Here is a 6,003-nt window from a genome sequence, read left to right as displayed (position 1 = left end):
GGACAGGCACCAAAGCTACAGAGAAACCCTGTCTTGAAAAACCAAAAAAAAAACAAAAAACAAAAAACAAATCCTTTGGATTTATTCTATTTTTGAGAAAGGATCTCCCAGTGCAGCCCCGACTTGCCTGGAAGAATATTTTGTCCTGAAAGCTTTGACTAGACTGATCCTGCTGCCTTTGCACCCGGAGTGGCAGGATTACAGGCATGCATGAGATGCCTGGCCTGCTAAATTTGTATCCAGTATTTTGGGCTTATTAACTTCCTGGGCCTCCTGGTCTTTTCTGTTGTCTGCATGCCGTGTGGCAGAAAATGAGTCGGCTGGGAGAAATTCTTCTGTGGGTTTCCCTGATGTTGCAACATCGGGCCTGATAAGGGCGGCTCTCCGGAGGTCTGCCTCCGTGTTCAGCAGCGTGGGCTGAACTGATAAGATGAAGAAAGAGAGGCGAAGAACAGTGGTGAGCTAGGACAGTGGAGGCAGCGGAGCTGGGGTGGCTTGCCGGCCTAAGACAGTTGGGAGTGGCAATTTGCTAGCTAAAGAGAGCCAGTGTTAACTGCTTCACAACTGAGGAAGTCCTGGCAGCCTCAGAGGCAGACCCAGCAATTCATGCCCCCTTACCCTGGGCAACTACAAAGCTCAGCTTGTTGAGCCTCCTGCTTCAGTTCCCAGAGTGGAGCATGGGCAGCCGTTGCTTCTAACCGAAGAGGTCCCGGTATTCCTCCTAGGCTTCTGATGCCTCATCTCTGTCTGTTGCTAGGCTCTCAAGCAGCCCAGCTTGTCACCCAGCTCAGGTCCTGGCGTCCAAAGTCACAGAGTAGGCAACTGTCATTTAATTATCGAAGAAGCTAAGGAGGCCTGGGGTCCTCCCATAGCAATGCCCGTGGTAGGTAGGTGATTCTGAACACTCCATCCCCAGGTCTGCTGGGTCCTGAGTGGTTTGGGGCCCAAAGGCTCACATCCTGGTTCTGGAATGCAGTCCTGACAGAGATAGAAACCCTGAGTTGTTACCATGGAGTTCTGGAAAGAGCCAGACACAGGCTCCTAAAGAAGTAGCTAAACAATTCAAAAGAGGCCAGGCAGGAAGAAAAAAGGAAACAAGAGGTGAAAGCGCCCTAACCTAACCCTAAATCCTAACCCTAAGCAGAACCTGCAGGTCCTGGTCCCAGCCAGCGTTCCAGAGAGCTTACATCTCTTCAGGGTCAAAGGTCTTAGTAAGGAAGGCCCTCACAACGGTGGTGACACGAGAAGACCACTTTTACCTGCCTGCTGTTCCTTCTGCTGCCAAACACCTAAGGAAATGAAAGCTGGGCAGGCTAGCATTTACAGACCCTCCTACCCTGCTTCTTACCCACCACTTCTGCTCAGGTGGAGCACAACGACACACATGTGATCCCAGCATTTGAAAGGCGAAGGCAGGAGGACTTCAAATTGGAGAACAGACTAGACTACATAGTGAGAGCATACCTCCACTCGCAACTAAAAGAAAAGAGGCAAAATTTCCAATTAACACTAGATGGTGGTGGCACACGCATTTAAATCCCAGTACTTGGAGGCAGAGGCAGGCGGATCTCTGAGTCTGAGACCAGCCTGGTCTACAAAGGGAGTTCCAGACCAGCTAGGGATACTTATCTCAAAAAATAAAATAACAACTAAAACCAAAAATTACCTAGGTGAAATAAACATCACTTCATGTTCCTCCTACTTGTGCAGCTAAATATAAATACATACATACACACATATACATATATATTTATATATATATACTCACTCTTTTATTATTTTCTTTATTTTTTTTTATGTGTATGAGTGTTTTGCCTGCAGGTACGTTTGTATACTGTGTGTGTGCCCTGTGCCAGCAGAGGTTGCCAGATGACATCATTTCCCCAGCATCTGGAGTTACACATGTTTGTGAGCTGCTATGTGGCTTCGGGAAACCAAACCCAGGTCCTCTACAAGAACAGCTAATACTCTTTTTTACTATTGTTTTTATTGAGCTATACAGTTTTCTCTGCTCCCCTCCCTTCCTCCCTCAATCCTTCTACCCTCTCCCATGATCCCCATGCTCCCAATTTACTCGGAAGATCTTGTCTTTCTGTATTTTCCATGTAGATTAGATCCATGTAAGTCTCTCTTGGGGTCCTCTTTGTTGTCTAGGTTCTCTGGGGTTGTGAATTGTAGGCTGGTTTTAAGAACAGTAAATACTCTTAACTGCTGAGCCATCTCTCTAGACCTCTTTCTGTCTGTATCTGTCTGTCTGTCTATGTGAATGTGTTTGAGGGTGTCACACGGTCTTCTGCTCTGTGTGGAGATCAAAAGAGGGTGTCCTCTCCTGCTCTCTACCTGTCCTATGCACCAGCGTTTTTACCAGAACCTGGGGTTCACTTTTTTTTTTTTTAAAGACAATAATCTGACTTTGCTCCACTGGGAGCTGAGCTTACAGGCATGTTCAAGACAGCCAGCTAGTTACATGAGTTGGTCTTAAAAATCAAGACATCTCAGCTGGGCAGTGGTGGCACAGGCCTTTAATCCCAGCACTTGGGAGGTAGAGGCAGGTGGCTCTCTGTGAGTTTAAGGCCAGTCTGGTATACAAGAGCTAGTTCCAGGACAGGCTCCAAAGCAACAAAGAAACCCTGTCTCGAAAAATCAAGCCATCTCTCCAGCCCCTAGTAAGTTTTGCTTGTTGCATAGGCTGTCCCAGAACTCAGAACTCATCCCCTGCCTCTTACTGGAATTACAGGAGAGCCCTACTACACTTGGTTTAATAAAGTTTTATTGGATGCTGGTTTTTTTTTTCTGTTAGTTTGTTTGTTTTTGAGACAGGGTTTCTCTGTGTAACAATCTTGGCCATCCTAGAACTTCCTCTATAGACCAGGTTGGTCTAGTAATCACAGAGATTCTCCTGCCTCTGCCTCCTGAGTACTGGGATTAAAGACTCTCACCACCACTGCCTACCTTGATGTTGGATTTTTTTTTCTTTGCTTTTTCGAGCAAAAAATCTGCCCGGCTGGATTTTTTATTTTTATTTTATTTTATTATTACTATTATTGTAGTTATTGTTGTTTTGATGTTTTGAGACAAGGTTTCTTTGTGAAACAGCCCTGGCTATTCTGGAACACACTCTTGAAGCCCACGTTGGTGTCAAACTCCCAGACATCCGCCTGTCTCTGTCTCCCGAGTGCTGGGATTAAAGGCAAGCATCACCACCGCCCAGTTTAGACTTTTTTTTTTTTATTCCTGTAAATCTTCAGCTTTATTTGGGGGATATAATTAAGTTCCATGAAAACAGCATGATCTTTTTGGTCTTCATCTCTGTTATGATTTGTTAGGTCTGTGACATTGCTTCTTCCTGGGCTAATTATTCCACAAATGGGTCATGATTTATGGTGCATTTCTCATAGCTTTTCTTGAATACTAACCCATTAGACAGTCTTTTCCCTGATCATTTTTATACATTTATATACATTTATGTGCTGATCAATAAATTTTTTACTGTGACCTGATGGGGAGGGGTCTAGCTATACAGAGGAATGCATGAATTTTTACGTCTGGGCTTTTTTTGATAGTATGGTAGGTTTTTTTTTGTTTTTTTTTTTTTTTTCCCGAGACAGGGTTTCTCTGTGGCTTTGGAGCCTGTCCTGGAACTAGCTCTGTAGACCAGGCTGGTCTCGAACTCCCAGAGATCCGCCTGCCTCTGCCTCCCGAGTGCTGGGATTAAAGGCGTGTGCCACCATCGCCTGGCTAGTATGGTAGTTTTTTATGTTTATTTTTGGTTTTTTTGGGGGGGTTGTTTTCTTTTGTTTTTGTTTTTTTGTTTTGGAATTTTGAGACCGAGTTCTGTGTAATAGCCCTGCCTTGAACTCCGAGAGCCACCTGCCTCTGCTTCCCAAGTCCTGGGATTAAAGGCGTGTGTACCGCGCTCCTCATAATGCTTTAGTGTTTTACTAATAATTTTTAAGAAAACAGTACTCTCACCTTCCAGGGATTGGCCTTGAGCTCACTTGGTAGCCGGCGACAACCCTGAACTCCTCAACTTCCTGTTCTTACCTCCCAAGTACTGAGAATACAGGCAGACAGCACCACACCTACTACCAAAACAAACTGTAGAGTGCTTGCGCAAGGCAAATCTCTGGGATCCTCTCAGAGCGACTTTCTCTGTCTGTGTGAACTCTAAAGTCTAAACTCTGTCTTCTGTTTCAGGGAGTCATGCAGGCTGTAGTTTCCAACAGCACAGGGAAGGAAGTGAACAGCTCTCCAGGCAGCGACTTGGGACACTTGCTGGGCTCCTCTTTGTTTCCTGCCTCTAGTGGATACTCTTTGTGGCCTGGTATTTGGAACAAATTTTTCTCCCCCCAACCCCAGACATATTTTTTTTTTCTAGCTTTGGAGCCTGTCCTGGGACTAGCTCTTGTAGACCAGGCTGACCTCGAACTCACAGAGATCCGCCTGCCTCTGCCTCCCAAGTGCTAGATTAAAGGCACGCGTCACTACTGCCCAGCCAAGTTTAAAAATTTTTAAAGCATTAAATTTGAAAATTATAATGGATTAACCTTTATCCCCTTTAAAATATTTTAATTTGGGGCTAGGTTAGGCAGTGCACGCCCTTAAACCCAGCACTCAGGAGGTAGAGACAGGCAGATATCTGTGAGTTCATGGCCAGCCTGGTCTACAGAGTGAGTTCCAGGACAGCCAAAGCTACACAGAGAAACCCTATCTCAAAAAAACAATTGTTTTAATTTAAAGAATTTGGAGGGGGGGGATTGAAGAGATGGTTCAGCAGTTTAGAGTGCTTGTTGCTCTTGCAGAAGACCAAAGTTCAGGGGCTGTAGAGATGGTTTAGTGATTAAGAGCATAACCTGCTCTTCCAGAGGTCCTGAGTTCAATTCCCAGCAACCACATGGTGGCTCACAACCTTCTGTAATGAGGCCTGGTGCCCTCTTCTGGCCTTCAGGCATACACAGAGACAAAACATTGTATACATAATAAATAAATAAATATTAAAAAAAAAGACCAAAGTTCAGTTCCCAGCACCCACATGGTAGATAACAATGGTCTAAAACTTCAATTTCAGGGAATCTCAACACCCTGACCTCCACATGCACCAGGCATGCATGTGGTGCACATACATGCATGTAGACAATACACTCAAACACATAAAATAAATAACTCTTTTTAAAAATAATTTTATGTACATTGGTGTGAGGCTGTCAGATCCCCTGGAGCTTGTGTTACAGAGAGTTGTGAACTGCCATGTGGGTGCTGGGAATTGAACCTGGATACTCTGGGAAGACAGGCAGTGCTCTTAACTGCTGGGCTATCTCTCCAACCCCCAAAATAAATAAATCTTAAAATTAAAAAAATGAGCTGGGCAGTGGTGGCACACGCTTTTAATCCCAGCACTCAGGAGGCAGAGACAGACAGGTGAATCTCTGTGCGTATGAGGCCGGCTTGGTCTACAGAGCAAGTTCCAGGACAGGCTTCAACAGAGAAACCCTGTCTCGAAAAACCAAACACCAAAATAAATAAATAACAGTTAAAAATATGTGGATGGGGGATTGTGTCTGTGCTTACATAGAGGTCAGAGGGCAGCTTAATGGGAGTCAGTTCTCTCCTTCCATCCTGCAGGTCCCAGGGATTGAACCTAGGTCTTCAGGCTTGACTGCAGATGTTTTCACCTGCCAAGTTATCTCATTGGGCGCTTTCCCTTTAAATATTCTGTATATGTGTATATATGACTCTGTGCTCTCCAGGGTGTGCCGTGGAGGTCAGAGAACAGATTTTGAGAGTTGATTCTCTTCTTCCATATGTGTCCCAGGGATGGATTTAGGTCTTAGCCTTGGAATCAGGCTCCTTTTCCCATTAAACTATCTTGGCCCTACCTTAATTTTTTTTTAAAGAAGATTTCCTTTATTAGCATATGTTAATTATATGTAAGAATGCGTTCGTTGTGAGATTTCCACAAATGTATATAATTTTTTTAATATTTATTTACTTATTATGTATACA

Source organism: Microtus ochrogaster, unplaced genomic scaffold, assembly GCF_000317375.1.
Source record: "Microtus ochrogaster isolate Prairie Vole_2 unplaced genomic scaffold, MicOch1.0 UNK1, whole genome shotgun sequence".
Taxonomy (NCBI): Eukaryota; Metazoa; Chordata; class Mammalia; order Rodentia; family Cricetidae; genus Microtus; species Microtus ochrogaster.
Note: the sequence above shows the minus strand (reverse complement) of the source record.